Source organism: Ambystoma mexicanum, chromosome 10 (genome assembly GCF_040938575.1).
Source record: "Ambystoma mexicanum isolate Mex_15411 chromosome 10, UKY_AmexF1_1, whole genome shotgun sequence".
In the NCBI taxonomy this organism is placed as follows: Eukaryota; Metazoa; Chordata; class Amphibia; order Caudata; family Ambystomatidae; genus Ambystoma; species Ambystoma mexicanum.
This window is the reverse complement of record NC_090932.1, coordinates 643,617,011-643,636,685: the sequence shown is the minus strand read 5'-3', so window position 1 is coordinate 643,636,685 and position 19,675 is coordinate 643,617,011. Positions and strand designations below refer to the sequence as shown.

The window sequence follows — 19,675 nt, the reverse complement described above, 5'->3', positions numbered from 1 at the left end:
TCTTTTCTCACTTCTATCTGTTTTCTCCGTGATAATATTTCAGCTCATACCCTGTTTGTTTAAATTAGAATACAGAAGCAGACAGAGTCCTGCAAATAGAATCCTTCCCACGTTGAAGATCGACGTACCGAGGACGATTGGATCCATCTCCGTTCCGGCAGGGTTTTCTCCCCCAGGAGGGTTTCCCTGGGATCCCTTACACCACCACTTGTTTCCTAATCAGGAGAGGGGAGGTGTCAGGGTCCCTAGGGGGCTCCCCAACTGCCTCGTTGATTGCTGCACCAGCAGGTTAGTGTTTGAAATCCTCACAGCTACCTCTTAAGAATTATTTTGGAATGTAATGGCAAATAGTTCATTTTAAAGCACCTGGGGCCTGTTAAATTGGTGAACAAGTGGTTAGGAACATAACAAAAAAGATTCTGAAGGATTTGGAGCCTCTTTTCTCCATTAAAAATATATTTTACACAAAACGTAGTGCCAAACATTGGTCAAAACCTTCAGCATTTGATGAGCACATAGAGAGGTGTATTGGTGCCAACTAGCTATTGGGATTAATTGGCTTGTTAATTTAAACATATTAACAGTATTTATATTGGGTTTGAATATAGGGCAAATTAATTATGAAAAATGCAGCATGCATTTGCCTTACCTCCCCACTACCCACGTGCCAGAGGAGCAGCCTATCAAACATCAGTTTTTCTACTCAGACACATAATAAATATAGGTGATACTAAAAGTAATAAACCTCAGTTGTACAAAAAGCAGTGCATGTACATTATTTAATAAAGGATAGTTGGGTATGCATGCCACTTATTTGTCCGTTATGCTCCCACTAGCTGTACAAAGGAACAGAATATGACAATTTTCTCTGGGACAGAAACCTGAGAACATGGTTCAATTATTTTGCTCATTAACACATTTGTCAACTTGACAACGTTTCTGAAGATGACTGGTTTTAAACATAACACTGATGTAATAAGCAAGGACATTCACTGAGAAATAATGTTGCATGGTGGCAACAAATGCAAATCTTGCTTCTACAAAAATAAGCCAACTGGCGGCACAGCAGGCTCATTGGCTAACATTCTCATACAGTTCAGGACTCTGCTATCGAGGTCTCATCCCTTCAGCACCTCATTATAGACCTTCACCCCATGGTCCAAAGCAACTGGTGAGCAACAGTTTAGGGTCCCGCGAGCAACATGATGCTCCCGAGCTACACGTTGGGGATCACTAGGGGGTCCCCAACCTTCTGTGCGCCATGTGCAAAATTTGCATATCAAATAAAATAGTGAGCAATATCCATTCTTTGGCTGGACATAATCGGCACTCAGTTGATGATTGCTACACAAATTTGAAATGTAATAAACATTTTAATTTGTAGTACTTAACAGTTAGTTAGACCACATGCAATTTTAGTAAAGGAAATTTGCTTGGCGTTTGACTAACATTAAGTGGTTGTTTACAGGAAATGAGGAAGTCGAGTGGTCAGTAGGACATTTTTAGGCAGATAGGACCAGTCAAGGATTAAATAAACATTACCATGGGGTTCAGGATCTCGAGCTAAACATTTTTAAGAAATGTAGTGCAAATGTTTGGTCAGTAAAAATTGGTCACAAATGGAGCACTGATTTTCAGGTGTAATTTAGGGTTCTGCCTGGGGATTTTCCAGGGTCTTTAGTGGCAAATGGTGTTTTCCCAAGCATACAAGACCAGTAATACTGTTCCTCATTTATTGATTACTCTATTGTGGACTGTTTTTTATTCAATCAGGAACGCAACAATTCATAACATTCCTGAAAATAGAGTGATCACTATTCTCTTGAATTAATTTTCCAATAGCCAGGGGAAAGCACCGTGAAAATGATGTTCGACAGGCAAAGGAGCTGGTTGGCGATGCCTAAGCTTGACAAGCAGGATATTGGAAAGAATTACTATTTCACAAGTAATTAAAAGATATTTTCATAAAAATGTTTATTGGCCAGAAAGTAAAGTGTCCGTTCAAATGCGTCTTTGGTTGACACTATCCGGAACAGAGCTATTGGCAAACACTGTCCCCCAGTTCAGGGGGTCCAGGTTACAGAAAGGGATGGCCCATGGTTGGATGCAGAATGTAGAATCTCGAAAAGAAACGTGAACCATGATTGAATGAGTGGTGTGTACACGGCTGGCCAGATTTATAATTTCAATAGGGCACATAAAAATTGCTAAAAGACAAAAAGGATTTTAAAACAATTAGTGCCTAGAGAGGGGGCCACATTTTTGAAAGAAGCCAAATATTTAATGCATTTGTTGAGGCAGGCATTGTGCCATCTCCTTGGACAAGTAGTCCCCACACACCTCTCCCCCCTCACTGTAATAGGCCAATTTCCTACTGGGCGTTGCCAGTAAAATATTCTCCTACGGTTTATTGCTGAGACTGAAGAAGTGGGCTCAAAGTAACAATATCTTGAAACTCCGCCAAGCGGGTTACAGGGGAGGGCTTAGAACAGTGGGCCACTGCTTCACTCTGGGCAACACCATGTAGAAATACGGTAAGGTTAAGGGAGGGAGATTATTTGTGGCTTTTTTTAGATTTGGAGGAAGCTTTTTATTTGATAGAAACACCTTGTGGCGTAATTTATATTTTAATTGGGGTGGCTAATGGTTTATTAAATGTTATCCAACTGTGATACACAGACATCTCAGCGCCTGTCTGATATACAAGATCAGGGAATTAAACATTGTTTTTTCACAGCAATTAAAGGGATGTCATTTGGCCCTAATTTATTCCTTTCAGACTTTGACTCTAGCACTTCGCTTAGGAAAGTATATCCACCCTCTCGGAAGGGTACATTTTATAGCATGCCTCTTTATGCCGATGACACAGCTATTTTGGACTTAACCCTGGCAGGTCTCCAACACGGCCTGCTATACACAAATTACTAGTTTGGGAACTGTAGTTTGAAATTAATATGATAAAAACTAAAATGATGTTGTTCAGGAAACGTTGTAGCTGGTTTTTAAATGAATATAGAGATAAGGAGTTAGTCTGGGTCAATAATTTTATGAAGGCAGCTGGAAGGCCATCTTTAAGGTTTCAAGGGCTTTTTAAGATTTAATTTATTTTAAGTTTGGGGCATTCATATTGGACAAGTGCCCGGAGTTATATAAGGCAACGGCGTGTTCCATGATTTTATATGGCAGCGAAATCTGGGGTTGTTCAAATGGTCATTTCCTGGAGGGGTTGCAAAATAAATTCCTGTGCCAAGTACAGGTGCAAAATAAATTCCTGTGCCAAGTACAGGTGCAAAATAAAATCATGTTCCTCGCTCAAGGTACACCTGGTACCTCCTTATTAGCTAAATTGGAGGTGTTTCGTTTGAAGGTGTCGGCCAAGTTAAGATTTTGTACTTATTTTTTTAATCTGGGATTTTCTGCTAATCATAAATTGAATTTCAGTGTAAGCACGATTTCGTCCTCCCCTGGTAAAGAGAAATAATTGTGGTAAGGGGGGGTCGGGATGGGGGGGAGATTTAGGGCTACCCATTTGGATAGTGGGGTGGGACGTAACTAAATTTGGCACATTAAGTCATTATAGATTTGGCACATTAAGTCCTTATAGCTCTTAACGTAAGAGCTTGTCCAATAGGGAGAGAGGCAGATGTCCAAAATACACATAAGCTGCCCTCTTCAGTTTTATATGAAGACTTCCGCACACACATTAGAAGGCAAGAAGACGACTGCGAAATAGGATCCCCAGAATGCAGGAGGCTGATGCTATTAGGATGTTTACATTAACCCACCCCTCAATGAATGAATGAAGAAGTTGTGCACGAGGAAGCACAAAGTACGCCTGCAAAATGGGAGCCAATGAAGATTTGGTTAATTTTCTGTGTGGACATGCATGGAAGCTTTGTTTATATAATGTATTGTAATGATCAGGTCTTGATATATAGCGTGTTTGAATATGCAAAAGCTGTTTTTTGTTTTAGACTTTTTCTCTCTGAATTTTATGAAATATGATACATGTTTTTAAATGTTGTTAACTTAATGGAGAAATACGATGACATAATATTGATTTATGTTGGTCATACATGGTAGGCTTTACAGATCACTTCAGCAAAGCTTTGGAGGCTACCTCTTATTAATTATTTTGGTATGTAATGGCAAACAGTTCATTTTAAAGCACCTGGGGCCTGTTACATTGGTAAAGAATATAAAAAAAAACACAATTTTGAAGGATTTGGAGCCCCGTTTCTCGGTTCAAAAGATATTTTACACAAAGCCTAATGGCAAACACTGGTTCTGGTCAGTAGGCCTTTTTGCATGCAGATAGGACCAGTCAAGGATTAAATAAAGATTACCAGCGGGTTCAGGATCACGAGCTAAATATTTTTAAGAAACGTAGTGCAAATGTTTGGTCAGTAAAAATTGGTCACAAATGGAGCACTGATTTTCAGGTGTAATTTAGGGTTCTGCCTGGGGATTTTCCAGGGCCTTTAGTGGCAAATGGTATTTTCCTAAGCATACAAGACCCGTAATACTGTTCCTCAGTCATTGATTACTCTATTGTGGACTGTTTTCTATTCAGGAATGTTATGAAATGTTGCGTTCCTGATTGAACATAGAGTGATCACTATTCTCTTGAATTAATTTTCCAATAGCCAGGGGAAAGCACCGTGAAAATGATGTTCGACAGCCAAAGGAGCTGGTTGGCGATGCCCAAGCTTGACAAGCAGGCATTGGAAAGAATTACTATTTCACAAGTAATTAAAAGATATTCTCATAAAAATGTTTATTGGCCAGAAAGTAAAGTGTCAGTTCGAATGCATCTTTGGTTGACACTATCCGGAACAGAAATATTGGCAAACACTGTCCCCCAGTTCAGGGGGTCCAGGTTACAGAAAGGGATGCCCCATGGTTGGATGCAGAATGTAGAATCTCGAAAAGAAATGTGAACCATGATTGAATGAGTGGTATGTACACGGCTGGCCAGATTTATATATATATATATATATAATATATATATATATATATTTTTTTTTTTAAACTTGATTTATTCAACTTGACAACACACAGAACAATACATCAGAGAGGAGCACATCATGCCATCAATATACATTTAAAACAAGAATTGTTAACAGTACATTAGGAATTAGAATGCAGACTAGAGAGGGTAGATGGCTAGGGATGCATTGCGAGCGGGGCTAGCTAGAGTGTCAAAACATGGGAGGGATCATTGAGGGGATTGGGAGGGAGGAGGGGACTCCGGGTCTGGGCTCGAGGCAGACATATAATTACGGAAGGGACGCCAAATGTCCCTTGGCCTCGAATGTGAATGCTGCAGCACCCCCCAGGTCTCCTCGGTGTCGTGCGCCCAGGTGACTGCCCTAAGCCACTGCGTGTGTGTGGGAGCATTGGGACGGAGCCAGCACAATAGTATACAGCGCACTGCCAGCACAAAACATAGACCTGCCAGTTTTCTAGAATACCGTTTCAATCCGGGTAGATCATGGAATAGGCAGCGCATAGGAGAGGGGTCAATGGTGTGGTCTAGTATGTCAGATATAGTGAAGCATATGTCGCGCCAGTATTGCTCCGGGCTTGAGCAGTGTCAAATCATGAATATATGTAGCTTGGTCCGTTCCACATCTGGGGCAATTAGGCGACTTTTCATGAAACATATGATGCAGTTTAGTGGGCATGTAGTGGTATCTGTGCAGAACCTTGAATTGCAGTAACTTAAACCTTGAATTGTAGGACACTTCCTGGATCCGCACGCACATGCAGGACCAACGCTCATCAGTAATCTCAACACCGAGATCCTCCTCCCATTTGAGTCTAACTTTAGAAAAGGAGGAGGCGGCTCTGGTTTGTAGTAGGTTATAGAGTCTTGATACCTTACCTCTGAAAGAATCGGAGGAGCATAGTTCTGTAATTATGGGATCGTCTGGTGGGAGTGTGGGGAAATCGGGGCATCTGGCCTTAAGATTCTTGCGAAGTGAGGAGTATTGCAGCCAGACAGATGGTTTACGCTTGAGGGAGAGAGCGAGGTCTGACCACTCAAGGAAGTTGCCTTGTACAAAGGCATCACGAAGCGTCAAGAGACCTGCCTCCGCCCAACGGGACACAATGGGCTGAGGGATGTGTGGAACGTCTGGGAAGAAGTTCCAGAGTGGGAGGTCCCTGTGAAATGGGTGAGGCATAGCAACCATTGCCCATATTTTGGTAAGTGCTAGGGATGTGCTAACTACGGGGCCTGCTGAGTCCAGATCAGGGGGAATTGGCTTAAGAATAATGGATCCAATTGCATGCTCACCAATCTTCCGCTTCTCAAGTCGGACATGGGGGGCGGGGGGTCAGTGGTGTTAAACCAATGGGATGCAAATTGGGATTGGGCTACCGCCCAGTACCTCAGAAAGTCAGGGCGCCGAACCCACCCAGTTCCTTGGGGGTAGTAAGAGTAGCAAGTTTGAGACGGACTGCACCAGAATGCCAGAGAAAGGTGTTTGTGATGCCGCGTAGCGCCTTAAAGAATTCGTTGCCCGGCCATAACGGGAGGTTGGGGAAGCAGTATAAAAGTTGAGGCAGCACTACCATTTTAAGTATACCGATTCTACTGGCTAAGGAGATGGGCAGTCTAGTCCAACTAGCGGTTTTAGTGGCCAGGTTAGTTAGGTAATTTTGATAGTTATCAATACGCAGCTTCTCCGTGTGTCGGGAGACCAAGACCCCCGGCAAGTAATATTGGATTGAGACCAAGTGAAACCCATCAGATCTGTGTGGGTTAGCGTGGTATCCGTCAGCGGAAATGGGGCCGATTTAGAGCAATTAACTCTCAGCCCAGATATGTGTCCAAATCGGGCTACATCTTGGAGGATTGGAGCCAGGTTGGTTTCAGGGGAACGGATGTACAGGAGGGCATTATCGGCGTATAAGGAGACTATGTCGGCCTGCCCTGCCGTGCGTAAGCCTCTGTGAGAGTGTGACTGACGCATCATGTCTGCAAAGAGTTCCATAGCTATTGCAAAAATTAACGGTGAAAAGGGTCATCCCTGCCGTGTCCCTCTGGCAATCTGAAAGGTGGCGGAGAATCTGTCCTCGGTGCGGACCTTAGCAACTGGGCTGGTGTAGAGGAGCCTGACCCAGGCTCGAAAGTTGGGGCCAAATTTACCTTTTTCAAGGACTCGCCACAAATATTCCCAGGACACTGAGTCAAATGCCTTATGCATGTCCAATGTAGCTGCCACCGCCTGCGTATTGGGGTTTATTCTACTAATCACATTGAAGAGTGTTCCAAGGTTTAGGGATGTGGACCTACCAGGGACAAAGCCCGCCTGATCGGGGTGAATAATGTGCGGCATAAGTGGAGCTAGTTGTTTGGCCAGTAGTTTAGCATATATTTTAACGTCACAGTTTATTAATGAGAGGGGGCGGTAGGAGCCGCACTGAGTGGGGGGTTTACCTGGTTTCAGGATGAGTGTTCTCATCGCCTCGCGGAGAGATGGTGGGAGTATACCTGTGTCGCATGCCTCCTCCCATAGAGCTAATGATTGTGGGGCCAAAATAGCTTTGTAGCGCTTGTAGAAGTCCATGGGGAGGCCATCCGGGCCAGGGGCCTTCCCCGCTGCTAGCGACTCAATGGCCTCTGCAAGCTCTTCAGTGATGATGGGGCTTTCTAGGGAACCGGAGGCGTCAGCAGACAGGACCGTGAGAGGGAGGCTATCGAGGTAAGAGTCGATGTCTGAAACATGGGGGCCAACGGCTTCCGTATATAGGGAGGTATAAAATGTTAGAAACTCATTGTTGATGTCTTGAGGTGAGGTAGCAAGTGTTCCGTCAGTTCTTTCTATCACCAGGATGTTGGGGGGCCCCAAACTTGCGGCGTATCAACCTGACCAGCATGCAGCCCGGTCGCTCACCCTCCCCGTATCGTCTAGCCGCGTGAGGGCCCTCAAGGAATTTTACTTCTCGCTCCGCAAGACAGCGGAATCTATCAAGCTCCAGGCCCAATGATGCAAGTGTGTCGGGGGAATGGCCCTGGGCATACTGGGACTCCAGGTTAGCAAGGGACGGTTCACTATATGCGATGTCCCTCCGAATGTTTAAGGATTCCACACCCTTTGGCTATAGCAATACCCCTAGTGAAAGCCTTGAATGATTCCCAAAGGGTAACGAATCTGTGTTGAGCTCAAAGAACTCCTCAATGGAGGACTCAAGCTCAGACGCGAAGGTCTGGTCAAGGAGGGCATGGGGGCTCATTCTCCACTGTCTAGTTTTTTGGAGGTCAGGTCCCCAATTCAATGATATAACCACCAGAGAGTGATCAGATAGTGTCCTGGGGAGGATGGACAAGTGGGACAGGGACCTAATCAGGACATCAGATTCGAGCCATCTGTCTATCCGTGAATGTGAGTCATGGCCAGAAGAATAGAAGGAATACGTACGCAAATCCGGGTATATTTAGCGCCAGGCGTCAACCGCTGCCAGGCGGGCGAGAGTTGTGAGAATTGTGTATGCTGCTTTGGAGAGCTGGCGAGGTCTGGAGCCTGACCTGTCTAGGTCCTCTTCTAAAATCGTGTTGAAGTCTCCCCCCCATATAATCGGGATCTGGGGGTAACTCTAGGACCGAAGCTAAATGGAGGTAGAATTCGGGATCATCGATATTAGGGCCGTAAATGTTCAGGATAGCTACCTCTTGACTTTGCAGTTTTCCAATGATTAGTATATATCTCCCGAGGGGGTCTATTTGTGAATGGGAACAGCAGAACTTAAGGCTCTTGTGAATTAAGGTGAGAGTACCTCGACTTTGAGTGGAGTAATTTGTGTAGTACCACTGGGGTCCCCATTGTTTAGCGAATCTCTCGCATTGTTCAGTGCGAGTGTGGGTTTCCTGGAGGCATAGGACTTGAACACCCTGGCGTTCAGCATAGAGTTGTATTTGACGCATCTTTCTGTAGTTGCCCAGACCCCTGACATTCCAGCTCATGAAGGTTAGGTTGCTACCCGCCATTAGCGTGGAGGGAATGTATGAGTTCTATACCACGCGTCCGAGTCAGCCCACGCTCTCTCGAACCGGGTATATGAGTCCTCCTGTTCTTAACTCTGTGTATTGTTAGTGTGTCAGGAGTGGTCTCTCTGGCGGTTGTCAAGTCTTTTTTAACATAATCACCCGATCCTTCCACCCCCACCCACATCCACATCCCTCCCCCAACATGAGGAATGAAACCCCAACCCAACCACAACAACAACAAACCTTTCGGCATCAGCGCCTGGGGGCCTGTTAGCTGGCCCAGCGGAGGCGCAGCGGACTGGAGGGCACATAAAAGGATCACTACTACAGCCAGATAAACCAGAATCAATAGCATGGGTACGTTTCAAGGAATGTTGGGCGAGCTAACAGGGCTGCAACACCCGGGAAATGCATTTCTGGAAGGGTGATAGAGGACACTGCCCAGCCAAGGACCCAAACAGGGCCCAGGTATCCTGTCCAGGATCAACGAAACATACTGCATGTAACAAGAGCTGGGGCAGCATAAATGTGGTGGAAGTTGCTGAACCCAATTGAAACATATGTCATAAGAGGACCTGTGAACAGAGGATCAACTTGACAAGAAGCAACAAATTGAGAGAAGAAAAAACAGCAGTTATGGACGGCGCAATCACCATAGTGAGCAAGGCTAATTACGGCCCATCGCTAGCATAGGCCGATTTAAGGCATATAAACAATAGACTGAAATTCACTGTGGTGTCGAGGGATCAGCCAGGGAAATGCTCATCGAGAAACTTAGATGCCTCCTCTGGAATCGTGAAAAAGAAAGTTTTGTTGGAGTGTTCGATCCTTAATTTAGCGGGAAACAGCATGGAGTATTTGACTCCTAAGTCTCTGAGCCTTTTCTTCGCGGCCACGAAGGTTTGGCGCTCCCGCTGAACCGCCACTGAGTAGTCAGGGTAAAGGTGGATCCTTGCCGGCCCCAGAAGGAGTTCTCCCTTGATCCTAGCCGCACGTAGAAGGGCATCGCGGACCCAGAGGTTTAGGATCCTGGCTATGATGGGCCGGGGAGGAGCACCAGGTCTGGGTTTTGCAGACAAGAATCGGTGTGCTCTTTCAATTGCAAATTGCGGGGAAAGTTTAGGGGAATCGAGGAGTGTCATGAGGATGCGTTCCACTGTTACGCTCACCTGGCTCCCACAGAGGCGTCCATCTGAACTGGACAGCTGCGGTCTCCACCAATGTGACGCGTAGGGCCGAGATGACGGACTGGATTGGCCCACCTAGCTTTGTTTGCTTGGCCCGTAGGAATATTCTTCTGCAAATGGAGAAAGGGAATTAACCACCCGTGGAGTTGAGCGTAAATCCCACCCCCGCTGCTCTCCCCAGAGATCACCTTTGATGTCCCCTCTTATAGTCTCACCTGATGGTTTGAAAAGATGAGCTCTTCATCCTGCATTGAGCGCAGGGGCGCGTTGATAACCAATTGCTTGACTGGCTCGAAGGAATTGGTGAGTTCCAGAACAATATTGACTCCGAAAATTATGTAGTGCGTAAGAGTTCACATGTCTGACTTTCACTCTTGTCCGATTCCTTGCAGTTTGCAGCTTGACCCCAGCGAAGAGTTCCTCGTGGTAGCTGACGAAGTTCAGGTAAGGATTTGGCTTATCCTACACAGTTCAATAAAATAAGGCCAGAATGTAACCTGTGGCTTGCTCCCTTATTCAGGTGTGGAGAGAAAATATGAAGTTCGGGGAAATAATGAGTCCGGCGGTAAAATTAGGTAAGTCTATTGTGGTGAGAAGAGTTCCTCTTGTGTGTCCCTTCGTCTCATCTTGTTGTCCTTTTGTTCCCCTTAGGGGCTAGGGTACGGCGAGGATGCAATGGAGACTGTGCCGACCAGTGAAGAGGAATAGTACCCCCGGCAGTAATCAGGTAAGTCTATGGGGGTAGTTACAATTGCCTCTGTTTATTCCCTTGGCTCACCTTTGCTGTTCTTGTGTTCCCCTTAGGTGCCAGAGTGCGGCGGGAACGTGCAGAAGAATGCGGTGGATCGTGAGAATGCTGCGAAGGCCGGTGAGTTCAGCGCGGCGCTGCAGAAGGCGAGGCGGCGTGCGTAAAATGCTTCTTTCTTCCAGCTCGAAGGCGCGGTGGATCCGGAATTCAGGTAAGGATCGAATGTTTTGCTCTTATTCTAACCTCTTCTCCTTCTGTTCCTCCCTTTTTCTAGGAGCTGCAGACTCGAGGAGGGCGTGGCAGAAGACTGGATGCAGGCTTGCAGACACGGTGAGTGTTACGCTGCTGGATGCAGAATAACACGAAGCGTGTGCTGCTCTTCGGGCGTGGTTTAAATAGCCTCCAAAGTAGTCCTAGGTAAGTATTCCTCCCCAGCCCCACCCGAGTAAAAAATAGTCCCTAGGTAAAATAGTCCCTTCCAAGCCTCATTTGGCTTGGAGCTCTGCAGCATGTTCTGCATCAGGTAAGCTTGCAGCATGGTCTGCATCAGGTAAGTTCTACTCTATGAGCCTGGCGCCTCAGGACCGACTCTCCATATGAGCCTGGCGCCATAGGTGCCAGGACCGCAACCAAACAGCCCCTAGCAGGGGTTTTTGGGCTTGCTCAAAATAACTTGATGCCTGCTTCCGGGGTTGCTGGACCTGGTCTGGTTCCCCGGGGGTAGGCATCATGACATCCACGTAGTTCTCCAGGTGTTCTGTGATATTATCCTTGGGTACTGCGACGATACGCAGGTTGTTTCGTCTCGAGCTGGATTCGAGATCATCATTTTTCTTCTCGACCGCCGACACTCGGTTGGTAAGTGTGGAGACCGCAGCGCGGAGTGAGCCCAGGTCGTCCTCAGCGACACCCACTCTAGTTTCAATTTCAGCGACTCGACCATCTGTTTTTTCAATGTGAGCTTTTATGGAGGAGATGGTCCCGTTCAAGTCGTCCAATTTGGTATGCAGTGTAGTGAACCCATCCCGAATGTATTCAAGCATCTTCTGCGCGTCGTCTGAGGGCGAGGGAGCCGAGGCAGCAGCCGCCTCCTCGGGGGCGGCGGGCGCCGACCTGGACGGCGTTTTAGTGAACCTGTTTAGGGAACTTTGCTTTTTCCCGGCGCCGGCCCCCTTAGTCATGGTGAGGACCGGGGTAGGGTTCCCGGAGGCAGCGAGAATGCGGGTGATCAGCAGCGGGGGGTGATAGCAGCAGGACCGGGGCTCTCGAGGTTAGTATTGGTGTGGGCCTTCGGATTGCTGAGTCTATGTCGCTCTCCGGGTCGAGTTGTGCTCCCAGTCCTCCTTCAAGCTTGCATGCGCGTGGCGCATTAGTCGTTCAAGAATTTAGCCTTTACAGGTGTGGTGCAGGTGGGAGAATCACCAGTGGAATTGTTCAGCGGGCACAACCGCCGGAGCGGTATAGCGCGTGGGGTATAAATTGGTGAGACTGCAACTGTCCGCAATCAGGGAAGGAACCTATCTTCAGTCGGTGCACGTGGACCCACTAGATTCTGCGCCACACTGCGCTCACAGCGCCGGACCAACAGGATCCAATTCAGGGTTCAGTGTGGCTATACGAGAGCCCCTGGGCACGGCCCTCGCCATGACGGAAACCCCAGCACCACAGGGTGGAAGACCGGTGCAAGGGGTCACAAGTGGCCGCTTCCAAGGGGGGGCCGCCACCAGTCGTCGCGGGAATGGAGCTGGCACAATATAGCAGGACCAGTTTAAGTATGAGGTGGGATACCAAGGGCGGCACCCACTCCCGCCAAGTATGCCTGTGGCGAGCGCCGAGGTCAATGCCGCACAGTGTGCACCGGGACGGACTAGCTGGTTTAGTGGTTAATTAGACAGTCACCAAACACATCTGCTCCCACGTGGCCAACTTCCACCTGGAACAGTCAAAAGAGCAACACGTTCTGCTGGAAAGGGGTGATAATTGCGAGTTCCTAGTCAGACATAAAAAGTCACTCAGCCCCTCAATGTTCCACAAGCACACTATGTATTACTTGCAAAGGATCAAATATCACTCCTTATTGGAAAGTGCAAATGTTGAGGCTCGCAGCTGGGACCAGGAGCGCACAGAAAAGGATTCCTCGGTGGGTGTTCCCACGATGGATGTTATTGAAAAAGCACTGAGGTGGAAGGAGAGAGGACCCGAGTCCAAGAAGACGTCTGTGAAATAGGATCCCCAGAATGCAGCAGGCTGATCCTAATAGGACGTTTACATTTACCCAACCCTCAATGAATGAAGAAGTTGTGCACGTGGAACCACAAAGTATGCCTGCAAAATGGGAGCCAATGAAGATTTGGTTAATTTTCTGTGTGGACATGCATGGAAGCTTTGTTTATATAATATATTGTAAAGATCAGCTCTTAATATATAGGTTGTTGGAATATGCAAAAACTGTTTTTTGTTTTAGACTTGTTCTCTCTGAATTTTATGAAATATGATACATGTTTTTAAATGTTGCTAACTTAATGGAGAAATACGATGACATAATATTGATTTATGTTGGTCATTACATGGTAGGCTTTACAGATCACTTCAGCTGGGCTTTGGAGGCTACTTCTTAAGAATTATTTTGGCATGTAATGGCAAATAGTTAATTTTAAAGCACCTGGGGCATGTTACATTGGTGAAAAAGTGGTAAAGAATATAAAAAACAAAATTATGAAGGATTTGGAGCCTCTTTTCTCTGTTCAAAATATATTTTACACAAAGCCTAATTGCAAACACTGATTGTGGTCAGTAGGCCTTTTTGCATGCAGATAGGACCAGTCAAGGATTAAATAAAGGTTACCAGGGGGTTCAGGATCTCGAGCTAAATATTTTTAAGAAACGTAGTGCAAATGTTTGGTCAGTAAAAATTGGTCACAAATGGAGCACCGATTTTCAGGTGTAATTTAGGGTTCTGCCTGGGGATTTTCCAGGATCTTTAGTGGCAAATGGTGTTTTCCTAAGCATACAAGACCAGTAATACTGTTCCTCAGTCATTGATTACTGTATTGTGGACTGTTTTCTATTCAGGAATGTTATGAAATGTTGCGTTCCTGATTGAACATAGAGTGATCACTATTCTCTTGAATTAATTTTCCAATAGCCAGGGGTAAGCACCATGACAATGATGTTCGACAGCCAAAGTAGCTGGTTGGCGATGCCTAAGCTTGACAAGGAGGCATTGGAAAGAATTACTATTTCACAAGCAATGAAAAGATAGTCTCATAAAAAAGTTCATTGGACAGAAAGTAAAGTGTCAGTTCAAATGCGTCTTTGGTTAAAACTATTAAAAAAATAAATTCCTGTGCCAAGTACAGGTGCAAAATAAAATCCTGTTCTTCGTTCAAGGTACACCTGGTATCTCCTTATTAGCTAAATTGGAGGTATTCAGTTTGACAGTGTCAGCCAAGTCAAGATTTTGTACTTATTTTTTTAAAACACATCTGGGATGTTCTGCTAACCATAAATAGAATTTCAGTGTAAGCACTTTTTTTGTCCTCCCTTGGTAAAGAGAAATACTTGTGGTAAGGGGGGGTCGGGATGGGGGGGATGTAGGGCACACATACATGCAGAGAAATAATTTTATGTTTTTTGGGGAAGGTCTAGAGGGTCCTGCTGATGATTTATTAAGCTGTCTGCTACTCTTTCTTTTACATAGAGTCTTCCCTGCCCGGGAATGTTTAAAGGCATACTGTATGTCCCTCCCTTACAATGAAAACTCTGTTGAAAGCACAAAGGTACATAGGAATGGATCTGTTAAGAAATGAAGCAAAAAGCCTGGAAAATGTCGAAACAGGTAGTAGAACAAGTTACTCTCTTACCTGGTAACATTCTTTCGATGGGATGGTCCGACGACGTATTCCATATCTATGACAGTAAGCAGCACAGCTGTGGTGATTACATGTCAGATATGGAATACGTCGGAGGACCCAATCCCCTCGAATTTGGACTTACAATAAACTGACTCACAGTCAAATGTGCTATCCGTTGACCCACTGACCCCCTTAGCTTTTGTGTACTACTTTTGCTCTCAGTAGGGTTGTCCAAAGTTCCCTTCTTAAAGCGGCTTTCTTATAAAAAATCCTAGACCTGCTTTTTGTGGCACACATGCCTCATATCCTGTTGCTCTTGATAAACTCACATCATCTCCCACCAATACAAGCTGTAAAAGATTTCCAGGGTTTATCCAAGCAAACTAGATGTGGGTCGAAGGTTCAGCAATCCTTAAATCAGCAGCAAAGTTAACATTGAAATCAGCTTCAGAATCTCTTAAAGGATGGTCCAACATCTGTTGCTTACAGGGCTCAATCGGACAGCCTCTGACGCCGACGCCTTAAGCCACTTCCTGTTCTTGCCTTGTCGTTGATACAGCCATGGGCCCACATACACTCAGAGGTACAGAGTTTTTCTCATGTCTATGGCTCTATTGTGATGCTCTCAGGCTTGCATCACCCAGCCATTGTGATGGGGAGGGAGTGTCATTTTGCAAGCACCCTGGAGCATGAATCTATAGATCTTTAAATATAATTGGCATTAAACCAAACCCTTTAGGACCAGATCAATACAGCAGCAAAGAATGCTTATTCATTGTTGTTTGCCTCTTCATTTCATACCACCCGATATCTAAATGGTGTTTGGACTTTCTGCCCTCTGACATAAGGACATTTGGTATGGCAAACCTTTGACTAGAGGTCCTAATCAATGGTTTGATTGACTCTCCCTTTGCGCTTGCTTCAGCAACACATATAGTAATATTAGAATGATAATGTGAAAATTAATTTGGCCCCTGCTCTAAAGGATGACAGGCACATTTGTAAAGCATTCACTATTTTTGGCACATGACAGGACAGAAACTTTCTTAATTTGCAAGTCTTTATTTTTTAATACATCTTTTTTAATGAAGATTGAAATTGTATGTTCATACATATTACAAGACAACACAATACATTTTGCGCCAAATTCAACACTAATGCCTCAGGAGCCTTTTACTAGTGAGTCATATTGACTGAATGAACAGCCCCGTCCCCCTCAATTTCTTAACTTGTACTTTTAGAAATGGCACGCTTCTTTTGTTTTTTTATCCCATTCTACCAAACTCAGTATTATCACTATCCCCCTTGTTGTGCACTCCAGGATAAACTGCTTTAAGGTGCTATTTGCAAACATCGCTCTGAACTACAGCTTTACTTGCTTCTAGGCCTTAATCTTTAATTGGGGCTGACCAGTGTACTCCAGATTTGTTTGCTTTTAGTTGGTTGATTTCTTTTTTGATTTCTGTAACTTTCAAACAGCCCCATTGTGAAATATGATTGTCACAATGTGCTGCAGTGCATGAAAACCTCAAATTAATGGTAGGTAGAGGAAGAGTGAGAGGGTGGTGTGCGGGGGGGAGAAAGAGGGAGGGAGAGAGACAGAGAGAGAGAGACAGAGGAAACAACGAAAATATGGTATTCGGAGGCTGTGTTTGCATGGAAAATATTTTAGGCTTTTAATCAAGTGGAAAGGGGCTCTGTGGCTGGTATCTCAGCCTGTTGATGCTTTGTTGAGTTGCTTGGAACATGCAAGGAAGGAGACCTGAAGAACTCCCAACGAGGTTGCATGTCTCCAAGTTACTGAAATCCCACAGACCTCCCTGTGCCACAAAGTTCTGGGCACTGAGCTCTGCAGTTGTTCCCCACAAGTCGCCAAGCACCCCAGATTTACTTTCTCAGAGTTGCTAGTTACTGCTACCCCACCTCGACCACTATATTTTCCCCAGATACTTGCTACTGTGGCGTAAGCAGGGCTAAGAGAGAAAGAGAGAGAGGGGGGGGGGGGGTGCCTATGCAAATCATCTGCCAGGATCATTCCTGGGAGGTCATTCCATCTCACCAGCTGACACCTGGGCAGCAGCAGGTAATTTGAAGAACAGATATATTCGGACAGGCCATAAAGCAAAGGCGCTGGGCCTTTGATTGAGGATCCCTTTTGCCATGTCCCCCTAAGTTACAGAGCTCCAGAAAAATTCCACCCTCAGTTCTCATAGAGAGGTCCTTGGCCGATTGTGGCCCCATCAGGGGAGTGAAGGGTCGGGGGTGACTGCACACCTCACCTTTTCACTGCTTTCTACAGTGGTAATGCTTTTGCAGAAGGGGCCTGCACAAGTGATTTTGTTCTGCGCTGTGGGAAAGTGACATTTATCCACTGACATTAACCAAACTACTTGTGCTGTTCAACGCACGTACATGCAGAGAAATAATTTTGTTTTTTGGGGAAGGTCTAGAGTGTCCTGCTGATTATTTATTAAGCTGTGCGCTACTCTTGCTTTTACATAGACTCCCTGCCCAGGAATGTTTAAGGCATACTGTATGTCCCTCCCTTACAATGAAAACTCTGTTGAAAGCACAGAGGTACATAGGAATGGATCTGTTAAGAAATTAAACAAAATGGCTGGACAAATATCTAAACGGGTAGGATTTGGACTTACAATTAACTGACTCACAGTCATATGTGCTATCCCTTGACCCACTGACCCCTTTCCTTTTGTGTAATCCTTTTGCTCTCAGTAGGGTTTTCCAAAGTGGCTTTCATATAAAAGATCCTAGACCTGCATCTTGTGGCACACATGCCTCATATCCCGTTGCTCTTTATAAACTCACATCAGCTCCCACCAATACAAGCTGTAATTGGGCGGGCGGGCACCGAGCACAAAGCACCTGGAAAGCACCGCTTTGCACCGGACTCTGCTGCTGCTTGGATGCTGTTCTTTGAAAGCGATTTGGGTATAGTTCCTATCTGCTGCAAATCACCCAAAACTACCTAAGATTCGCTGCTTTGGGACAAAGTGACTATATATTGACTATATATTGAGTCATTACATCTATACTTATACTTATGTCTTACTTATTTTAGATTACCTGCATCGTGTGAGCTATTGCTCCGCCCTTTCTGTTACAACCTACAAAAGGAGGCAGTCGCGCGCACCGAGCATATAGCACCTGGAAAGCACTGCTTTGCCGCTTCGCCGCAACGTTGCAGGGTCCCGGTGCTTCAGAGTGCTCGTCTATCCGTAGTGCTACTGCCTCCCTTGCCTCTTCCCCCCCTTTTTGCTCTTGTTTGCCAACCTGCGTTGGTCTCGAATATCGTGCTGAAAGGTCAATAGTAATTAAGCCCTGACACTCTGATACTCTGAGAAGCAGAGCCTCGTCTAGAGTGTGCCGTGAGTTCTCAAGCTAAGTGCGTGGAGGTTTGGAGTTCTAAGCATGCAAAACCTGTACACGTTGAGAACCAACATGCCACTGCCTCAGATTGCATGGCGGACTGTGAGACAGAAAATGCTGCAAACGCTCGGAGAAACGTAACAAACTCAGTGCCAGCCTGTTCAACGCCTAGAGCTCGCTCGTACAGCAAAAAGTGAGGTAGGAACTATGAGGATGATTGTAATTCCACTGTTATTAGAACTTTCTACTCGCCTACTGTGCCCCGTGAGCCAATCACAGAGAATTAAGTATTGCAAGATACTTCGACAAAAATTGGTACAAATGAGAGAGAGATTCCCTATGTTGCAGCTGATGAACAAGGTGTAATTGAAATAACGGCATGTAACATTTCTCTGTCTGATAGTACTGTTCTAAGAGGGGAATCTGTGGCTCCAGTTAATGTCGAAACTGTGGGGCAACAGTCTCAGAATGTTGATGCTAGTTTGATTATTGACCTAAATGCCTCTAACCTGGAGTCCTCTAATTGAGCACTAATGGAAAAATTATCTTTCTCACCGAGCATATCGGAAATTACTTATCGAAACTGAAGTGCAGTATCTTCCTTTCTGGCCCTACTCCACGCCAGCAAAACGGTAATCAGATGCAACACGCAAATGACGGCATGTCTAAATTGGCAGCTGTGACATTTGAAGCTATGCAAACCACTATGAAGACCTGAATTAAACTCTGACGCGCTGAATGATAAACTGAACACACAAAGTAGCCAACTGATATCTATATTGGCTTGGCAGGCAACCCATGATGTAATACAGCCTTCTAGTAGTGAAGTGCCAACAAACCCATGTAGTAAACTGGGTAATATAAAGGGTGTCGATACAGCCTCCTCACCCATAAAAAAATCTTACAGAATGTTTGAACACTACTAACGCTCTAGCTGTATCTTCGCTGCCTGCTTCCCTAACATCATTACTGATCGACTGCAGAGTACCCAAAAAGAGACAGTGGTGTTGGACGAGATTGACAGTGAGGGAACAACGAAAGCATTAAATGCAAAAACTGCCTATACAATCTTTTCCAAAGCAGATCATGCGGAAAAGCAAAGTAGCTTAAAAAAAGGACCTAGTAAAATGGCTAAAAAAACTAAAAACATCAAAGGGGTGAAACATCCTATGTCAGCTGCCTCTAAACAATGTATAAAGACCCTTAAGGCACCAGTCACTACTTGTCAAATAGCGTTGACTGCTGTCTCTAAAAAATACATGCTGTTGGCACAAGCGCGAAAACTAAAGCTAAGGGTCTTAGGAATTCCGGAATCAGTGGCGACTCCTTATGAGCCCTTGGATGTCAAAGATGTTCAACTACATTCTAACTCTACTAAACCCAAACCATCTAATTCTGGTGCTAGTCTCATCCTTCCTCAGCCCCTGACTCCACTGCAGTGTGCCAATCAAAAACAAAGTGACTTACGTCGCAGGGAGATAAGAAGAGAAGTTGATGCATATAT

General features: G+C 45.4%; 1 non-coding gene across 1 annotated transcript; it reads left to right on the top strand.

The window, feature by feature from the left end:
• The first annotated feature begins 15,698 nt into the window (after positions 1 to 15,698).
• Positions 15,699 to 15,805, top strand: LOC138496860 (U6 spliceosomal RNA). Its single transcript, XR_011278321.1, has one exon. It is a non-coding gene; the product is annotated as a U6 spliceosomal RNA (small nuclear RNA).
• The last annotated feature ends 3,870 nt before the right edge of the window (positions 15,806 to 19,675 follow it).